General features: G+C 37.5%; 1 protein-coding gene across 45 annotated transcripts in view; it reads left to right on the top strand.

Annotated features, from left to right (window-relative positions):
* LOC144248939 (uncharacterized) overlaps positions 1-22273 on the top strand; it is a 409608-nt gene that overhangs the window by 103246 nt on the left and 284089 nt on the right. The window contains exon 1 of one of the 45 annotated variants that reach the window (XM_085589622.1): positions 4-19924. The exons of the other annotated variants lie outside the window; for them this stretch is intronic. The gene's annotated coding sequence lies outside the window, so the exon portion shown is untranslated. Of the gene's footprint in view, positions 1-3; positions 19925-22273 lie in introns of those variants that run through there. 45 annotated transcript variants of the gene reach the window in all.

The raw sequence follows: 22273 nt of genomic DNA, 5'->3' as shown, positions 1-22273 counted from the left end.
AGTTGCACAATTTTACAGAAGAAAAAGCTTTTATAACATTTTACTTGCTTAAGGAGGGAAACACAACTCTTGTGTATAAGTTCTTGTGCAGATTGTGTTAGATACACCAGTCATCTAGTGTAATGGTAATAAATATGATCTGAGCTATAATGGTATTTCAGTTAGGAGTTTGAAAAAGCTGCTTCATTAGCCCAGCAACAGAGATAAACATTGCATGCTGACAGTAATGTTAGAAATATGTTTGTGAAAACTGCTGAGTGGATGAAATTTGGAGTAATAAATCATCAAGGCATGTCAAATTTACTCTCTATGTGAAGTTTTAAGATATCTGTAATTTAGAGGAGAGTCTGGTTTTCCTTCAGCAGAAGTGTGATTCTGTATAAAATTATTTTCATCATATAATTCAGGTGCATGAAAAATCTTAAAAGTAGGTAGCAGGTATTTGGGGGTAAATGGAAAATCCCCATTTGACAGGATAATTCTAATATGCAATGTAAGAAGTTGGCCAGATGAACTCTGCACAGAGAGTATGTTACTACTTGTTTCTTGACCTGTCTTTCTGTTTTTATGCTCACCTAACAATTAGCAGAATGCTGGCTTAAAAAAAAGATGATGTTTTAGATCTGTGATCTGGCGTTACAGTCCCATTCAGGTGCAGAAGTTCAGGTTTTAACCATTGTGTCCTTTCTTATTTGCCAGTTTGGGATACTGAGTTCACCCATCAACTTTGAAAATGGTTTTAATAGAAAGGGGGGGTTGTGCCAGAGAAATGCTAAGAAACGCAGATTTGAATGCAATGTGCTCTAAGTGGACCTCACAATTTGGGTTTTCTTATTTTGAATTGAATTTCTGTATATTTTGACTTGGGCTAAGCATTTCTTTCCACATGAAAATCTTTGACTTGTGCTCTTAGTTCAGTTAAGGGTGTTCTTTTCTTTTATGAGTTTCAGGCTTTCTCTGAGGGAAAGAAATATCTTCTCTTTGGTATCATAAATGTACAATTTCCTTCTTGGCTATGCTGTGAGGGAGGAATACCTGCTGAAGTGCTCCTTACACCTTTACACAAAAGAAACTTTGAGGGGGTGTTGTCCTCCCAGCTTTGGAGACCTGGGTCTCATCCCCCTCCTGGTGGTCCTGAGCCCTTGGGAGCAGGGAAAGGTGGGTGCTCACACGGGGCCACCTCCCCCAAAGGCACACGAGCACAGCATCCATCCTTGCTGTGCTCTGGGGTTTCCACTGGCAAAATAATGCACCAGTGGTGTTGTGACACCAGACTGGAGGATTATGAACCATTTCTTCACACTCTGATGATCAGCCTGGTGAAGGGGAAAAGGTTTAATGAGGAAGAGAAGAATTTACTGGGGATTCTATGCCTATATCTATCATTAAAAGCAGAATATCTGCTCACAGAAGTTGTGTTCTGTGATTCAAGGAAAGCCAGCAATAATGATGATTAAATGTGGTATTCTCACTGGCTGTCTGAGGACTGGCACAACTTAATGTGACTGGCAGGAAGCTAAAACATCAATATCTCTAAATATTATCTATTATTCTCTTTTAGAGAAAGCCAAAGAACCATGAGCTCAGACTAAAATAATTATACAATGGTTTTTAGTTCTCTCTGACACCAGTTAGTGAAAAAAAAAGTGTTTTGAAAAGGTCAAAATGTTTGAAAGGTTTGTATTTTACATTATTAACGTTTTTCAATGAGTAAATAGATTTGTTTTGTGAATTACATAGAAAGTGATTTTGGAGGTTCACTTTTAGGTTCTCTATGGAAGAAGGAAACTCTTTATTTACTGGATCTGTTCCTTTTTATTAGTATCAGTATAATAACAAAAACAGGTCTGCATGACACCTATGGATATCTTTAGAGTCACAATAGAAATCATGGAAATTCAAGACTAATTGTTTTTTCTTTCAAAGAGAGGAACTAATTTGTCATGACAAGATGATTTCTATAACAATAGATGAAGGAAAGGTATAAGAGAATTTTAGTATAGGCAGGTATAAGAGAATTCTAGTATTCATGAAATGTGTTGTTAAGATGAATTTTGAAAAACCCTTTAAGTTATTGCTAGTAATTTTGAAAGATTTTTTAAAAAGAATTTTTAAAAAAACAAATACAAAAATTTATTTCACCTTCTCAGCTGCAACTCATGATCACATTGGAATGTGATCTTTGGAATACCCGAATTAACTTTCAGTTTGCTTTTACTTTCCAACAACTTATTCAAACCATCACCAGAAGACTATCCCAGAAAGAGATGATTAAGGGGAAAGAAAAAGAGAGAAAAGGAGAAGTATTTCACCTTTGAAGTGATTTAAGTACTTGTAATATGTGAGTAAAAGCAAATTATCAGAGAGAAGATGAAGAAGTGAGGATAAGAGCAATAATACGTGCGTAGAACTTAAAAAGCAAACCAGAGGAGACCTAAAAGTAGAAGGAGCATGTCATGAGAGAGGAAACTCATTCTGTCTAAAATTATTTGAGATGAGCCTTGAGAATTTTGCTGTCTTTCTCTGGGTTTGTTCAGCAGGATGTTCACTACTGGCAGCCAGTTTTATAACTGAAGTTCTAAATTTCACCCAAGAAAGTAGGCTGTTCCTTTCAAAATTATGATCACAGGATTTCAGAGACGGGGATATGAGATGGAGCTTCTCTTTTCCACCTAATGTCCTCTTATATTTCTTTATCTTCTTATATACTTTTCTCTGTCTAGCAGTTCAGGTAGAGGTGAGGATGATGGTAACATCTGTTATGACTTTTTTGAGTACAGGTTAAGTTTTTGGGTTTTTCCAACTCCTACAAGACCCCTGCAACTTTTCAAACATTCTTGTCCTTTGAAAAGACTTTTGGCAATTCTGATTCTTGGCTCTGGGGGAGACAGGTGAGAAATATCAGTAGACTTTCCTTTGCCTCTTCTCTGACCAAGCCATCCACTTTAAATTCTTTGTATCACCCATGGATTTATTTGGGACTCTGTCAAAGGTTCTAGTGATTTTGGTAGGGATTAGATGAGGCCAGCAGGGAGGTTCAAAACTGTGTTCATTATGATTTTCAGTGTATGAATGTGGTACCATAATGATTTAAAATTCCTCAATAGTCTACTGGAAACTTACTGGAAACCAAAGTCCACAACCACAGAAGCACATATAGTGCCATCTCCAGTTTCTGAAATACCTGCCTCTCTGTTACAGAAATGTTTGGTGATTCAGGAAATTACTAGATGAACTTTCCAATTCTGGCATTACTTTTAAAACCCCAAGACTGTGGTAGTATTAATTATGTAACCTCAGTTTATTCAGCAACATGATAGAGGTAGGTAACAAATACAGCTTCAAAAAGTACTGCAAAAAGCACACTCTTCTCCCTCTTTTAGGCCATTTTGAGTGAAAATATTCCATTTGTATCATCAACTGTCCACATCTCTTAACCCAAAAGGTGTTCCATGAGCCATAAATTTACTGTGAAAGACCTGCAATTGGTCCAGTTCTGAACAGTGCACACTGAATTGTGTTAAATGATAAAGGAAAAGATAAATTAAAGAGAAGGCCCCATGCTGAAGTACATGTCCCATTATTGTTGGAAATTTTCATTATTTCCAAAAAGCAGCAGCAGCTGAAAACATCCTCCTAAGAACAGTCCTTGGTGGCAGAGCTGGTTGGAGGTATCCCAGTGCTCTCTCACTTCTTCTTCTCCCCCCCACTTCTCTGCTGACCAAAACTGTCTATGTTGTTATGGTGGAAGCACCTTCAAAGTGCCTTTTAATTTGTCATGACTTTGCAGTCCCTCTGACTCGAGGATCAATGTCCTCTGAAAATCCTGCCTGTGGTTTAGGTCTGTGTTTTATAAGTTGTTCATGATTGTGACCTGGTTCTCACTGAACATCTGTTATTTCTGTCTGTGTAAAATAAATTCCTGAAATATAAATCTGTGCCCTTAGTAGGGGAAAGTAAGTTATAACATATAAACGATGAAAATGGAAGAGACAGTGATTGGCACAGAAATTTATTCAAAAAGCATACAAAATGTGACACAGCAGCATGACAGGATCAGCCTGTGTTAGAAATACTTTCGAATTGTGTGGAAACCAGAATGCACTTTCTATGAGCCCCATAAAACTTCTTTCATGCTCTGGCTGGAAATTCACAAGGAAGGTTTTTTTCCAGGAGTATCCATTGTAGGTCCAGCTACCTTTCCACTGACATCAATAAGAATTATACCACTATTAGGATAAAACTGTAAAAATTGATAGTTCATGCTATAGAGAAGAAGTATTCCTCAAATTCTTTCCTTTGTGGTTTGTTTTACCCCTTCATTTATTATCTATTGCCAGTGTCTGGAAGAATACCAAGAAATTTGTCAGGATCTGGTAACTTAATAATGTTTTAAGATCTATCAGGCCATTTGCTTTCTATCACTTTGCTTGTCCTTTAACTGTATTTTTTGGCCTGAAATTTTCCATTGTGTAGTCCAAAACCACAGGTGATTCTCTTGTTTGTTTGTTTTCTTTTTCTTTTTTTTTTTTTATGTTAAAGGAAGTATGTGGAAATTATTTTAAGCAGCAGAAGCAGGAATGCATTATACTTTTCCTTCTAAAAATGAAGTAAACAAAACAAACTCAACAAAAGTCTTGGAAAAACAGCCTTTGGAACAATGTGATCAACAGGTGTTTTGTGGAATATTTTTAAAGGGCTTGACATAAAAAGAGATCTAAATTGCTATATATTGAAGATAGATTGAAGCTACTTATTACACGTGTTTTGGCAATAGATATCAAGGTAGGCACTGATTCTTTTTATTTGCTGCTTGGATCTTAAGACAAGCTGGGCATTGCATATGGATGACACTGAGCCTCCTGTCCTTAGAGCCCACGATGCTGCAGGAACTTGGCATGAACATGTATCCAAAGCTGACTTAGCTGGATGCTGGGAAGTAAAGACACAGGAAGCAGGATTGCCATCTTGGAACATCTCCCATGGGCTCTTTCCCTCTTTCCATCTTCTTCTTCTTGAAGCCTTCCTATTGTAGTTTCAGCAGCACCAAGCAGTGTTAAAAATATGTTGGGGATTTTTTCCCCTGTTTATCTCCTGCACTATACATGTAATTGCAATAACTCAACAACTTCTGCATCTCTGCTGACATGACATTACCACCAAGCAATTCACAACAAGGCTGTGAACTGAAGGGTACAATTTAAAAGATAAGAAATCTAGGTTAGATTAAAAAAAAAAAATTTATTACAGGCTGCCCCAGGAGGTGCCAGCCCTGGTAGATCCCAGCCTTTGAAGTGTTCAAGGCCAGGTTGGATAAGGCCTTGAGCAGCCTGGCGTGGTGGGAGGTGATCCTGCCCATGGGATCTTTCAGGTTTTTTCATGATTCCCTGATTCTATAACTCCTTGGTAGACATAGCTCAGATAATTGGTCCTGTCTACTCTGGCAGGACAGGTAGTAGCCACCTCCCAACTCTTAAAGCTAACACTGTTTTAATTTTCTTTCTTTTTTTTTTTTTCATCCACTTATATTCAAAAACCTATTGGTTTTGTTTTGTTTTATTTCTTGTGTGGTTTTTTTTTTTTAAATCAAGCCATATACTGCTACATTATGGAGTATATACACATTTTATTTTTGCATACATGTGGGTCATAGCAAATGCGTCTTTTGAATTGCTTTTTGAATAGAAATATAGAAAATTCTATAAAAAATGTCTGCAGCAATACTTATTTATGATTATTTATATATTAGGGAATGGCATGTTTGTGACACAAAATCTTGACTTCATTCCATCTATTCCATCTTTTATTTTATATCATTGAGAATTCAGTCTTGTCAAATTTTTATTAGTGCCATGCTTTATTTCCTGTATTGACTCCACCACTCTTTCACATGAAATTTGGCCAAAACTGCTTCTTTCCAAAGCATACCCATTAGGAAAAAACTCAAAAAAGATGATGAGTAAAAGCAATGTATGACAGTGTTCGGTCTCTGAGCACAGACTCTGAAAAGGAAAACATCACAGCAGTTTTCTTGACCTGGCCAAACTGAAACATCAGAAACTTTGGATGAAAGTTCAACTCTTTTATCTACATTGTGCTACATATGTACAGTTGCACATCCAATTGCTTTTCAGGTGGAGGAATTTGTTCTTAAGGCAGCCCTATTACAAACTGATGGAAAGAACTTCCAACTTCAGACATTGGCATGGCTGAACACCTTAATTTCAGTTTAAATATTTGAAAATATTTGAAAATATTTTATAGGGATTTAGTTACAGAAACATAGTACACAGTGGCATTGCCTCTGTCTCTGTCATTCTGAGTTTATTCAGAGTTCACCACAGCATCAAGTCCTAAAAGTTTCAATCTACCTCTGGATATAGAAATCTCAAGGAGTCATCTAAATTCTTTGTACCTTTGGACAAATCACTTAAAACATGTAATTTCTTACTGCTAAAATATTTTTGGTATTTCTATTTATTTTATAAATGAATGTGTTCCTTTCTAGCTACAAGTACATTAACTTGACACTATCCATCTAGAAGATTATTTTTTGTTTGTTTTTTAACACAGGTCAATTTACCTGTGCTCTGTGAGTAGTTTTTTTTTTACAACTGGTTGGCTGGATTTGTAGGTGATCATTGGTATATCTAAAGTCAGGAAGTGAGAGTCCTGTAGCTTAAAGTGCTAATTAAGGTGCACATACCACTTGAAAGTAAAATGCTGTATTCCTGCTGTATTTGAAGCAGGGTCTCTCATCTCAGTTCTTAAAATATATTTAAAAGCCTAATCTTAGAATATTTTAAAAAAGCTCCAAACAACCCAAACTGGATCTCACAGAGCTGGCATATTATCAACAGTATTATTCTTAAATATTTGTAGTTACTCTCCTTTTCTGAGACCTCTACTAAGGTTTGTATTTTCTCCTTTGTTCTTTCACTCCTTCGTGTGTTTTGAACCCTTTTGTGTCTCTCAGTTAAATCTGAAAGGTGAAATTCTCAATGAATATCATGTTTTATGAAAAATCTGTGTGTATGGAGGAAAAAACCCACAACTGGTGCCAACTTAGAGGAAGAGGCAGGCAGAACATAGCTGTTATACATTCTGTTTGGCACTGGCTCAGTGGCCAAACAAAATGTGTGCAGTCCCAGACTCATCACAGTACAGTTTCTCCTGCCAGGTGATAGTGTAATGAGCAATGTGGAGAGATATGGCCATTTGCAGTGAGAAGAAAGAATGTGGAGTTACAGAGCAAAGAGCAGAAATCTGTAGGAAAACAGGTTTCATCCAATCTGGTGCTTACAGGACACCTTGGGTTTGCTATTGCAGAAGAATAAAGGACTAAATGCCAGAAGATCTTAAAAGGATGTAAATTGCTTTCTCTAGGCAAACAAGAACATCTTGCTTGCTTTTTTTTCCCCTATTTATTGAGCATTTTATTGTGCATGAAAAAATCACATACTATCTCAGTCTTCACAAACTGCACTGAATACATGAGATTCCTACTAATCTTTCATATGAGATGGCCAACTGCAGTTAAATTCTGTATAAACAGTGAAATATGGATGCCGAGGTATGAAATATGGCAATAAACTTTAAATTGGAGGAAACCTACTTTTCCAAGTGTGAATTTAGCCAGAACTTTGTTATTTACTTGGCTCTGTTGAAGTCAGCATAGATGTGTTTAGATGAGGATAAAAACTTGATTTTAATGCAGTTCAGTATTTTCTATTTGTTTACATTTAAAATGTCTACATATTCCATTTTACCTTGGGTAAATTGCAAATGGCTTTTGTAAACTTGGGATTAGTCTTTTCTGAAGATGAGACTGTTAATACTGAAAATATTAATGTTTGCCTATTATTGTTACTTAAATAATTTTTAAAAGAGCATTTTATTTTCTAGCCAAACAAGGTTCATCAATAGAAATTAAACTCTACTGCCTTTTATGATGCTGTTGATTACATAGGTTTGATTTTCTAAAATGCTGTAGCTTGTGTAAGATAATTATCCTTCTCCTAATGTCATTCAAGATAAGGAAAGACACCAACTCATTTTCTATTACTATGCTTTTTGTTTTGCATGCTGAATGAGCACCAATGCCAGATGATGATCATCAACAATCACTACTTTATTTATTAGAGAAAAATAGAAACATTCCACATTTGAGGAACAGTTGTCTGTTTTGACAAATATTCCTGACTGTTTTGGAAAGGTACTACTTCTACATATTCATTTTTCAAGAAATGGAGATGTTACCAGTAGCAACAGGAAATCTTAATGATTTGGGTCACTGCAAGCAGAAATCCATTCAGCAACAGCTTTTGGATGGAATTTGCACCTGAATTTAAAAGGTTGCTACTACTTTGAAATGCTGGATAAGAGATTTAGCCACAGTGGCCATTCTCCAATATCTGCCATGCATACAACTTCAGTGCTCAGTCTTTTCCCCTCGTCAGGGCTTTTAGAGTTTGAGGGACTTCCTTGGAGCATCTTCCATTCCTGCACCTGGCAAAGCAGACCATAAAGTCTTCTGTGGCATATGAAGGTCTTTCCATTGGTCCTTTTTTGGGTATTTCTGAACATCCTTTTTGCTGAATAAACCCTGGCAATTCTCTGAAGGATAGATTCTGTGTACTTGCAACAGCCAATTATTGCTTTTAAGCAAGGAGCTCTTTTCACTTTCAGGGCTCTCCAATTCTGTGTCCTTCAGTAACCAGGGACCAGACCAGTAGTGTGCTTTTCCTTTTAGCAGCATGTTGTGATGTTAGAACTTCCTGAAAAATCATGTGTTTCATATGGTTTTTTTATATTTTAATCACATTTTTTAAAGTGCTTCCAGATGTAAGCACATATTTGGTTACAGCTTCTGCACCAATAAACTGGAAAGGCCTGCATCCAACTGCCTTGAAATCCATGTGTGACTTTGTGTGTGACTTCCAAAAGCTCTGGTTTGGGATGTTGGAAGTCAGGGGGTTCAGGCTGCAGGTTTTCTCAGAAGTGTTCAGCCACAGGTACTGCAATATTTACAGTACCTTAGTAATGTGAAAAGTCCCATTGCAAGAGAAAATGCTTTTCTTTCTCCTTCTCCTCCCTCCTCCGTGAATCAGACATCTAGTCATAGTTCAGCTGGCTCTTACCAAGGATAGATGAAGACCCCAGTCAACCAGAGAGGCTGTTTATGTCTTAGGATTCCCATATACCTGTGCAAGGTACACTGATGCACACAAAGTGAGACTAATGTGTTCTGGCCTTACAAAATCCTCATGCTAGTGCACTGTGTGTGCCAATACAGCAGATAAAATAACTTTATTAAATATCCTTTTCCCCTCTTCTTGTCTGTCCATGGCAGCCCTTATCCAGAGGCGTTTGCTCTTTTCCCCAGCAGTTCTGCTGGGCACAAGGAATGCCCCTAAGGGAAGCAGGCCACAGGAAAAAGATAAGGTGACTTTCCCACATAATGCAGTAAGTGACAGAAAGTGCATGTGAAGTAGGTGAAGCACGTGCTGGCATTGTAGAAGGCTCAGTCCTACTTGCGCTTCACAAATTTTTCCTTTCCAAGCAGGAATCATTAGCATGACAAAACACCAGTAGTTCCCTATTTGCTAATTCCGGTTTTGTGGTAGCTCAAGAAGACCTGTATGGAAAGGTGAAAAACATAAAGCAGCTCTATGTAACACCCCTTGAGTGTGGGTGATGAGAGAGAGATAAAACTGCTTATTTTATCATATAGAAACCTCCTTGAAAATCTCCTGGGCTGTGGGAGAAGAAGCCTTTGAGTGTCCTGAAAAAGAGGAAAGCCATGAGATAGGTACCTAATAGGTTTTCTGGAAGAAGTGGAGGCTTTGAGACAGATAAAAGTTCTCAGAACTTCCTATGATGAAAAATTCAAGGACTTAGAAACTTTGCACAAAGATAAAATTGGAATATTTTGTAAAGATTCAGAGAGTGAAGGCTGAGAAAATGAATCCTTATATATATATATAATATTCATAGTCAATAATAAATTGACATAATCAGAAACAGATTGATGCTGAACTCTGCTCAGGTCATGCCATGCAAGGGCATTTGTTGGTAGCTTGAGGGAAATCTCAAAACAAACCCCAAGGTTTGTGTGAGAGATGCACAGAAATGCCCATAATTTATCTGAATAACTTAAATGTGGTAGGTAAACTCAGTTTCTTGCTGCTTGTGTTTTTATAAAAAGAATAATTTATTTGATTCACTTGGGATATCTCAAATGTTGATAAACTGGAAAGAACTGTGCCAGTACTTCTGTCATATGGTGGCAGAGAAAAACATGCACAACAGAAACGTATTGTGCAAGGAATCAAGTAACACAGTTTCTATTCAGATCACAGCCCTCTGGGTAGATTATATAGGGAGTAATTTTAGCCTTTTTAGAAGTGTGTTGCTAGAATTTCTCTATAAAGAGCAGAAATAACAGAAGCCTTGTAATTAAACATGCTGAATTTAAAAAATTTTGGAGCAAAAATATTTATTGCAATAAGATTGAAACACTTAAAATCTTTTCAGCTAGTCGTGCAATAGCCTTTGTGTACCAGTGGCATTTAAATTAAAACCAGTGCCTTTCCCTAAATAGAAAAGTTGGTTTTGATGAAGGCAGAACTTGTGATTAAAACAGCCTCCACATGAAATCCCTGATTGCATCTATAAAGCAACTCCTTTGAACAGTATCCTGCTGTTGATGACAATGAAGCTAAATATAAGTACAGAAAGTATCTGCAAATGTGCAATATATTATATATAATACACATACATATATTTTAATATATATATTTATATACATAGCTGAAGCACTTGGGAAACTTGATGTATTTAATTCAAATGCAGACATGATACTAGGATCCCTTTCCCCCAAACCTGGTCTTGTAACAAGGAAGGAGCCATTTCTTATTAGAAACTTCATCCTTTTAAAAGGTGATTCATGGTAATACAACAAAGACAAACATAAACTGGAAGTCTGAATCTATCCCTGATGTTGTCTGCTTGTCTACACAATGCACAATTTATTCAGAGAAACCTATGAAGTCCCTCTGTATGTATTTTCATTCAGTTGCACTTGATGGCAAAATCTATAAAAGATGTTGGGTTTGGATTTTTTAAATTATTCTTATTTTTTCTATATTTATATAGAAATATATACCTACAACCATATCTTATTGTGTATCCATATAGAGCATGAATTGTAGCCCAGTGTAGATGTCCTTGATAGAAATACATAGACTATAGATATACATAGATATATATACATAAAATCAAGAGATCATCTCAAAAAGATCCTCTCAAAAATTCATCTGGTTTCTTTGGTCTTTGCTAGCTGAAGGCAGCTGAGCGCATGTTAAATGGAGCAGAAATAAGAGACCAGAAAATGGCAATTGTCAATTTAATCAATACCTAGATCACAGTGTAAATATCTGTTGTTTGTAGTGTCAGATGAAGGGGAAAGGTTTAGTTCTGCTTCTGCTTTGCAATATTTTAGCAATCCTTGTAGGCATAAACCTACCCTAAAAGAGCAATTAAAGAGGGTTTATGAGTGCTGTGTGTTACTGGAGTGATGCAACACATCAACATGCCAATGGAAGCAGCCTGTTGTTTTGCCATTTTTGAAAAAACAAACCTGAAAAACATAAAGTAGTCTGAGTGTTGTGTCTAAAAGCAACACATTGGATGGTCCTCTCCCTGTAAATTAAGAAGTTATTTGAATTAATTAACTGATTATAGACTGTTTGGCCCATAGCATCCATTTGAATAATCTAGCAGCTGGAGCATGTAGGTGGTGGAGACTTGGGATGAGAAGTGGAGAACAGCTGGGAAACGCCTCAGGTGGCAAGGAAAGGAGGCAGCAGCTGGAGAGTATAAACAGTGACCTGACAGAGAAGTTTTAGATGAGGAGAAAATCTGCAGCTGGGTTTGTGAAGCTTTACCTTGGTGGTGGCTGCTCCTACACAGAGTTTTTCCTCAAGAACTTATTTGGTCACCCTTACATCTTCTCTTCCACCCCTTCTCCACATCTTTACATATGAGTCTCAACTCTGCAGTGTATGCCAAGTTTAGTGTGCTGTAATGTATGCTATTCTTTACTATTCCATTAATTTAAAATGGAATCATAAAACAGTAGAAGGAAAACATAAAGAAAGAAACATAAGAAGGAAAAAGTTATTTTTATTATTCAATGCATCAATATGAAAATCACATCATATTAAGGAGCCAGTATTCCCATGAACAGTACTTTTCAACTGTGACTTCTCATTAGGCTTTTAAGACTGTTTTACAAGGCCTATTGAATCCAGTCTTGATTTAAATAGGTGAAGGACAGAGAACATGTCATCACCCCTGGGAAGGTGTTCCAGTGATATATATATATATGATCATATATATATATATAATCTGATCTTGACTACTGGGACTTGATTGTAGTGTTGTTTTTTACCTGTAAAAACCTCCTGTCACAACTGATATAGACAGTGAGCCATTCAGGCATGATTTTTGAGGATAAATGGGACTGTGTTAAAGAGTTTCTTCTGGTCCTTTACTCATGAGGCTCTTTAATGAGTTTCTTGAACTGTGCACATCAGACATTGATACAGCCTTCCAACACCAGAAGCTTGAGTGCCAAGTATAGAGGTAATCCAAGTTCTCCAGTCTTTTTCAGGCTCCTTCCCAAGAGGCCTCTGGGGGTGCATTTTTCCCCTCAGCCATGACAGTGCTTTGGGAGCTCATGTTTGGAGAGTCGTGTCCATTCTTAGTGCCAAGCCTTTTTAAAAAACATTGCCCGCAGCATAAACTCTCTCACTCTGCCAAGAGAGCCCTACTCTCTTGTTTAATTTGTAGATGTATAAATTGGTTATCAGAGTGAAGTGACATACCCAGAGGCTCACAGAGTCTGGGAGCAGCAATCAGACTTCTAAATATCATATTGTGTCCTTGCCAATGGTAATTTACTTGTTTCTTCCCCTGTACTTTGTGTGACTGAATATTTGCATTTTTCTACTTCATGAGCCAAGCTGTACATGCTCTTTCTTTTAGATTTTAACTAGTTTCATCTGGTGAACAGAGTATACTTGAGGGATTGCATTGTGATAATGTTGTTTCTCTAATCATGTTTATTATTATTACTATAAAATGTTATCTATGGGGTTAATTATTTCCTGTAGTTGTGTGATTAATAAAATATTCATCTCAAGTACATTATGAAATGCCTTCCATCTTGTTTAACTTAAGATTAAATTTCCTTCATTGCTACCGAGCCTTGTTCAGGGTGGTACTCTCTGCTATCTCTGGAGAGCTGATATCATGCTGGTTTGGAATATTCATCAGCAGCCCAACCCTTTTCCCAGGGATAACTCTGATTATGCCCATTTCAAATGCTTCTCCTTTTAAAACATGCATCAAGAAATGAATTCTTTCAATAAAAAAGGGCTTGAACCTGAAATCTACTTCCTGGGCTGGCTACAGAGGAGGAAGAGAGTAGTGTTGAAATGAATCAATGTTACCAGCATGACACTCTTGCACCAGGGGCAGAAGCTATTGTTTCCCTTTCCAGATGTAAGAAAACTACTCCCTGGTGCTAAGTAGAAGAGAAAGACTTTTTATTTTTAGGATTACTTTGTGTTTAAAAGCTTCTATTTGAAAGGAGCAAGTGTTATATTGGAAAAAAAAAAACAAAACAAAAAAAAAACCAAAAAAACAAAACTACCTAACTTCTCAAGATATGAAATCGTATGCTAAAGCAGAAGCAAATCCAAAGAAGAACTGAACTAACTTGATGTCAGTAGGTATTCTAAGGAATTTTTTAAACTTTTGTTCACCTTTCTGGAAATGAAGGTGGCCTCTTCTACTATTTTCAGTCATAGTTTTCTCTTGAAGTCCTTCACCAAAGCTGTTGCCTGTTGTGATTTTAGGGGTTGCAGCTGTGCTGGGTCCTATCAAGTGGCCAAGCAGTGAGTGTGGCCAGCAGGGAGCTGTGCCAGCATGACAGGGAGCAGTGTGGCACCTGATGTTGGCAATGGTTCCCTAGTCCTGGCCACCTGGCATCCGTGATGAACTTTAGGTCTCTGGCTGCTGGAGGGGCAGAGTTGTTGCCCATGGTTATGCACTTTCCAGCAGCAGTGGGGTTGAAACTTCACCACAGCTACTGACTTGTGCTGTGAAGGAGATTTGGGCATGGAGAGGGAGGGGGAGCTGCTGTGTTGAGGGAAAGCAGGAAAGTCTCCAGGTATGTGAGGTTCATGGGCCACCTTAGAAGCATAAAATATACAGAGTTGAAAGGAATCCATCAGAACCATTGAGTCCAGCTCCTGGCCCTGCACAGGACACCCCAAGGATCACACCATTTACCTGAGAGTGTTGTCTGAGCACTTCTTGAGCTCTGTTGGGTTTAGTACTGTGACCACTGCCTGGTCCAGTGCCCAGCCACCCTCTGGGGCAAGAACATTTTCCTGATACCCAACCTAAAACTCCCCTGGCACAATGTCCTGCCATTTCCTTGAGTCCCATCACTGGTCATGAGAGTGAAGAGATCAGTGCCTGCCCCTCTGCTTCTCCTCATGAGGATGATGAAGACTGCCATGCCTGGAGCAGTGTGACATGGGTACTCATCACCCAGGGTTTGGATCATTCCCTCTGGGTTTCCAGTGGTGGCTGGATGGGGACAGCAAAGAGGTGGCAGTGCTGTCTTGGAGCTCAGGCACATTCCCTGCTGGGTCTGGAGGCCACATTCCCGTGTCGTGTGTCCACAGGAGTTCCAGGCATTGGTGGTGGTCAGGCATCCTCAGCCCTGTGGTCCATCAGGTCTGCAGTGTTGGGGGCCAGCCCAAAAATGTCTTCAACCTCCACCTGCCTCTGCTCTGACCTGCACCGTTCTCAGGAGGGGAGCACCATGATCAGCACAAGGTATTTTAGAAAGAGCAAGACCAGCAGCCTCTTCTAAAATATCTCAGTTACTGGGCCAGAGGGTGTGAAGTGATTTCTTGTGGCAGTTCTTGAGCTGGAAAGCAGATGGTATCTATGTGCTATGGTGTAAGTGCAGCAGAAGCACGTGGAGGATTAAAATGATGACTCATTGGAGCAAAGGAGGTCAAGGAGATGAACAATTGAAAGAGATGGCATTAGTTAATACAAAGTTGTTGGCTTTTTGAGGTATGCAAAATGTATTTTACACTACTGAGAAGCGGAAAGTTTTCAAGGTTGCAAATCTGCTCTCCAGACTATATGTTAAATTAAAGAAAATAAATGTTCATGTTTTGGTTTTTGTTTTGGGTTTTTTTGGGGGGTTTTTTGTGTGGTTGTTTTTTAATATATATATTTTAGCTTTATGTTTTGTTTTTCATCTACTGGTCCTTATGAAATTAGAAAAGCAATCCTTGTCTGGCTCAGGTAAATAAAAAGATTGCCTTGTCCTTAAATGATTGATTACTTTTAAATTACTGTGAAAGCTCTTTTTTTTAAATAGGTCAATGTCAGTGACAAAGTAAGCAAAGCTACTCCTTTTCCCCTCTTTGTAGTAGGTATCTTTAAAATTTTCAGCATACACTCATGCTGTGGAACTTAAGATAACACACCTCTAACACACTTCCTAAATGATACACTGTAGTAGTGAGTGCAATCAAGGCAACAGATGTAGTGAAATTTGATGAGTTTTCCAGTTTTCCTTGAGGTACAGTATTTGTGGTGTTGTAACTTCTGTGCAGTTCAGAAGCTGAAGTGTTTTCTGCTTTAGAAAGTGAGGTTTTGTAGATGTTGGGTTATTTGATTTAGATTTTTTGTTTGTTTTGGTTTGTCTTTAAGGAAGAAGTTGGATGACAATTACAGCATCTCTGATTCACAGACGAGGGAGAAAAACACAATATTTTAACAGTTACTTTATTTTTTTAATTTTTAACCTGTTTTTTTGAAAATATATGCAGGTAAAACAGGGAAGAGATGAACCAATTTTGACAGGGAATTCTGCAACACTTCATGATGAGACTGAGTTTTGCTTTAGTGCATTGTAAACTCATAAGCATGGACAATTCAGTTTAATGATAAACATTCAAGCTTCTCAGCTAAAAAGTCTGCTGAGCATACTCATAGGCTGAGTTAGCTGCCTGTTGGAAAGTCAGAATTTCATATAACCCTAGGAATTAGAAAGGTAGCTGGAAGGAAGCATCAGCAGAAAAAGTAAAGCATACCAAGGGTTCAGGTAAAGGTTTTGCTTTTTAAAACTCATCATTGCTCCTCCTTACAGTTTATCATAGAATAATAAGTACTCTGTTACAAAGTCCTAACTCCACAGAACAGCCTATCTAGTGACTTAATTTATGACACCAAAATTTAATAGAAGAGTCGAACATATCTATTAATATCTAAAGTTTATGCATTATTTGACTATGAACTGTTCACATTTTGTACCTGGGCTGTGCTGCTATGGAATAATTTACACCACTTGAAGTAACTTGTGTAGTAATATGTCCTCATATCTAAGGATAACACAAAGTTACTGTTTTAAAACTAAGGAAAATTACTTTATAGAACAGATCTATTTTCTGAGCCTGTGTGTGTTTGACTTGTCATAACACCAACAAAGTAGAGGAGAAAGGCACACCCATAGACATGCTATGAAAGCAAATTTTACTTTGCTGGTTACCATAAAAGTTTGATAACATTGCAGAACTGCATGAAAAGTATCGTGTAATAGAAAGTATACATGAACAGCCAATAATCAAAAATGTGAGGGTAGCTGAATCTGAAATACAGATAAAAGACAGTGCAGTTGACTGAACTCATTGTAAAATCAGAAACCTTGTTCCTTTGATATGGATTTCTTTTCTTCTAAATCAGAACTAGTGTAATTCTTCCCTGGTCTCCTGACAGGTCTCTCTCTTGTCCCTGAACATCCTTTTTTGTGAGCAGCACAGGTACCTTGCTTCAGAACTGCCTTTGGTCACTGGTGGCTCTTCTCCAGAGCAACACCTGCTGATCCCTGGATCACCTGGTGTGTCTCCAGGAGAGAGGAACCATGACAGAGAGAATTTGTTCAGCTTGTTACTTCCAATGGGTGGAAATGCTTACAAAGGGTATGGGTTGGTTCCCAACCAAAAAGTCAGAGGGGATTTTATGAGGACACAAAAAAAAAAAATTGGCTGCAGCTCGTGTGGGCCTCCCAGGGACAGCTGAGGGCTGACATCTTTGGCCTTGCATCTTGCCAAAGAGCTGTTGGCTGCAGGATAGGATTAAGGAGAATGGATAAATATTTGGGGAGTGCAGGAGTGGCATGAGTCTCCTTTGTTGTACAACTTGTTTAAAAGACACAGTTTAGCAGCCAGAACTCTGTGTGGGTCAGCTGGCTGCCCCATGGGGAGTCCAGAGCACCTTCATACAGTGAGTCGTTCCTGTTTGTTCCAGGTGTTTGGTATGCAGATATCTTTACTGATGACTTATGTATAGTTAAGGCTGTAATACCGGCTATGAGAAAAGAAACACTTTAAAAAATGTGTTTGTAAAAAGCTAAAAAAACACTGAATATTAATTTCAAAAACCTCACTTCTGTTTGGACACATCTGATGGCCCCAGAATTTTTATTCATGTTTTCGTGGCTGAGGTTTCAGTGGATGATGCCAGAAACATGATGGTTGCCCACACCAAGAAGTACCACTGAATCCTAGTGATGGTTCAGTCCAAATCACCCTTTAGTAAACTTTAATAAATGTAAATTTGTTGGAACCTCTTATGTTTGCTTCATATGTCTGAAACCAAACTAAAGATTTGGCAGTACACTTGCATTGCATCTTTATGGGAACAGCTGCACTATGCTGAAAGCTTATCAAGATCCTAAAGTTTTAAATTTATCTCTTCAGAAAAAATAATAGCTAAAATTGCATGTGTCGGTTTGCTTGTTTACATTGGCAAATATTAGAGTGCAATAGGAGCAGATCTGAAAAAGAAAATGTTTTGTGCTGAGGACCTGATGTCCACATGTGGGGACACTTCTGAGATTTTTACTTTAGATTAAGTTCAATATAGTTCTATGTACTGAATGTTCATTTATGATCAGAGAGTATATTTTTCATAAACTACCAGCCCACCCTTTTTTTATTTTGCTCTTAAAAAAAAGAAAAAAAAAAAAAAGTGAGTTTTTTCTCTGTCAGCAGGTGCATGTGATGTTCTGATATAGGTTAGGGCTGCATGCCTCACATATACTAGGTTAGCACAATGAAATGAAAATTAAACTTATGTTGATCAAGAGGGTTTCAAAATGAGACCCTACTTTACAAATGTCACACATTTTGGTGAGGTTTCACTACATATTTTACAGAAATTAATGTTTTAGGTCCATGGAGATTGCAATATGAAACAGGTTGCAGGCCATCTGCTCAATATGTTTTCTGTGATGGCAGCCAGTTCCAGGTGCTTAGGAGCTTAGAAGTCCCTATATGAGATGGCTGTGGAATAAAATAGCCCCAAGGCAATATCCTTGAGATCCATAACAGGTTCTCTGTTTGTTCTATTACCTTAAGCAAAATATTTTGAAAACATCTTACTTTGAAAACAAATATGGTTTACTTCACGCAAATCAAGACACTGGCAATTCGAGACACCTCTCTGTGTCCAAGATTTAGGTACAGATGACTTAAAAACTTCACCACAATTATCTTTAAATGGTTTATAATATGCTCTGCAAAGATGACCTACATATTATAAGCTCCTGAAATTGATTGTATTTTTTTTATTTGTGAATGAAGTCTCTCTTCAGCTATATTTTTTTTCCATTTTGCAAGTAGACGCGTCCCTCAGTAAGTTATTCAAGCTATTGGGTCCAAACCACCTCTGGAACTGCAGAATCCATGCTTTACCTCCCAAAATAGTTTCTCATTTGTAAGTTTTAATAAAATAAAGACTGCTTGCTCTCTTCCAGAATAGAATTTTTTGTTGTTTCTGGCAGTTCTTTTTGCAATCCAGATATCTTAAATCTCTTGGATTATGCTTTCCAAAGTTGTAGCTAGGTCATTTGAAAATAATATTTGTATAACTGGGGGAAAAAATCCCAACTTACATATGTACAGTGAAATGGGCTTTCAAGCAATTGAAGTGTTAAATTTTTTGTCTTTTTTTTTTTTTTTAATATAGATGCTATTTCACAGTACACTGAGGCTCTGTATTTAAATATTATTTGTGTATCTTCTTTTGCCACTGGCAACATTTCTCTCTCCTGTTCCCTTCAGCATGCAATTATGAAGGAGCATATTTAATTAGACTTCTCTTTGACATTTGTGTTTTGTTGTTTAGTTGGTTTTCTTTTTTTTTACTGAAAATACAGTAACTTGTCATTAAAACCCCTGCAGAAGACCTGATTTTTCTCCATCTGTTCCTCCCAGACTGATAGAGAAGAGCAGGATGGCTGGCAGGGAGCACTTATAAAACCCAAGTTGGCTCTCACAAAACACAGTGCCCAAGACAGCAGTGAAACTTTCCAATTGGAGCACAGGGGTGATATTTTTCTTTTCTTCTCCTTCCTCTGCTTCATGCAAGTGTTGGACAGCATTTGCTGGACAGGTGGCTTGGCTGTCAATGGGGAAGAGATGTGGAAAACTAAAGCAGCTGGTTGTTAGGAACCCCTTTTTTTTTTTTCTTTTTTGTGGAAACAGGGCTGAACTCAAAGAGTTTATATTTTAGTGTGAGTATGGTGCATCATCAGTGTGAAACTGGAAGTTGTTTGTATGGCAGACTGCCAACATCCCTGCCCATCTTCCTATTCTCCAAGCTCAACATGAGAATGACCTGACAAAATCTGGTTCTGCCCAAACATTACAATTTTTTTATTCTGTTCAAGCCCAGTTGACATTTGGACCTTCAGTAAAGCACACTGCAACTCTTCTAGCTGTGCCTTTTGTTTCCTTTATCTGTACTTGCCACTCTTCTCCCAGTAAGTACCTTCACACTCTCTCAAAACTGTTTTAAACTTTTGCTTGATCAGAAAAATTACTCCAGAGGTTTTTGTTTCAATAATATTAGCAAAGTTGTCTTTGACAAAAGGCAAAGCCTGTAATAAGAAGTGAGTAGTACCAGAGTTGTGCTATTTCTAATACTGAAACCAACGTGAAAATGAAATTACTTTTCACTTTGTTTTGGGAGGGGATAGTAGAATACGTCTTTACAAGTGTGACTACTTAAGTAAAATGCAGCAGGAGGAATAATAAATTAATTCAGTTTAATAAATAAACCAAAAAGCTCGACCTTCTTATCGAGTGACTGTTTGGACAACTGACACTTGGAAATTCAAAACAGCAGATTTTTTATTCATGTGTCTCTTACTAAGCCTGTATATTTTGAATTCTCTAAAGCAATAATATAGAAGTGAGAAATTAATAGCTTGCTTTGGAACCTTTGCTGTGAGTTTCTTGCAGTGGATCTTGATTTCTTTTTAATATATCCAGGAATGGTAGGGAGGAAGAAGTTGGTAGAGAGGAACCCAAGCAGTGATAAGAGGACCCCTCCTGTCCCTTCCACAAAGTTTTCCCTGTTTCTCCTTGGGAACAGAGGGATGATTCCTGCCCATGACATGCAGTGTCTGATGCTGAGCTGATGACCCTTCCTGCCTCTACACGCTCCCTCTTGAGGACACCACACTTCTTAAGGACAGCCTTGAATTGGGAACAACTTTATGGACTTGCTTTTGTTATGCGAATTAACTACTGAATTACTTGCCTTTCTAGAGTGTTTATGGACTTGCCCGTTCCTTACACAAACCATTTTAATTAGCTGTGTCAGTTCCAGTGCTTGCACAAAGATTTACGTGGTTGATCTTTGCTGATATTTCCTTTCCTCAGTCCCCATTATCAGTAATGCTAGCACTCCACAAGGAGTGGGTTGAGATCATGCTGTGATAATTTCTTATGGAATCTGGCACTGGGGGGGGTGTCTGTGTTTTGGTGTTTGTACATTCCTTGTCTTTGTATCTAATAATTGTCTATAAGTACAATAGCTACATAAAAAGAATTAAAACTGTAATAGAAGTTATAGTTATTTTTGATTAATTCTCCTTTAATTTATTTTACTTCAGCTATTGGTTGCACATAGCTTGCTATTTATGGGGGGACAACATCAGCTGAACATCACAAGTAAAATGGTTATTTAAGAAAGAGAATATTTTGAAAAATTAACTGTTAACAGTTATTGCTTTAATTATACAGTATTAAGAGTCTCAATTACTCTTTAAAATCTCTTATAGATTACTTGAAATATATCCCCAGTTCAAAAATATTAAGACACAGAAACACTGGGTTTGTACAATGATTTCCATCCAAACTGTAAATATTTTTCTTACTTACTTACCCTTGAATTTTTTGATTTTTCTCCCTCTTTAACATTTTGGATGCCCTGAGTTCCAGCCTTCCTGCTAAACATGTCCCAAAACAGTTTAGGTTTTGAAGGTGTATAAGGGAAAACAATTATATTGTAGCTTATTTAGGAGTCGGATCCCTTTGTATTCTATGAGACTCATTAGCTTAGACTATTTTGTGGATACAATAAATGTTCTTATATGTTATATAAAGATAGGAGGCTTTATTTATTTATGTATTTATCTTGTAAATAAAGAGATTTTATAATCAAAATCAGAAGGGATGACAACCATTATTTCAAGTGATAATGGAAATATTGCTCTGCTCAGTGTAAAGTGGTAAATTAGGCAAATTTTATTAAACCAGATTACACCTTAAACAACATGGACTTTTAAAATTATTTTTTTTTTACACTGAGGAGAAAGGAGAAACAACAGTCAAAACTGCTCTTTGATGTAGCATGTCTCACTTACTTTAATATGCTAGTTTACAAAAAGAGATATGAGGAGTATGTTAACTGAGTAGATATGGAATTGTTTAAAATTAAAATTTATTGTTCACTAATAGCCTTAAAACTATGTATGCTAGAAGAAGTGAATAAGTGAAAAGGAGTATTACCAGTGCCTTCCCAAAAAGGGGGGCAGTGAAGCAGCATGGGAATGCCTCATTCCTAAACATTGTCAGGGTGAGCTCAGCCCAAGCACTTAAAGGTAACTGTGAACACAACATTTGGCAGGTGACTTGATGTTTTAATGCTGCCAGTGCATTATGGTTGCAATAGTGTTGAAAATTCAGAAGGTGTCAATTCCACCCCCATTTAAATAGCCTCTCACGGATGTGTTCAGCTAGATCTCAAACCAGAAATCACACAAAATTAATATATCTGCAGTCAAACTTAGCAAAAAACCACATACTTTTCTAACTGCCTTTTA

This window comes from Lonchura striata, chromosome 1 (genome assembly GCF_050655825.1).
Source record: "Lonchura striata isolate lonStrDom1 chromosome 1, ASM5065582v1, whole genome shotgun sequence".
Lineage (NCBI taxonomy): Eukaryota > Metazoa > Chordata > Aves > Passeriformes > Estrildidae > Lonchura > Lonchura striata.
Note: the sequence above shows the minus strand (reverse complement) of the source record. Positions and strands in the feature narration are given on the sequence as shown.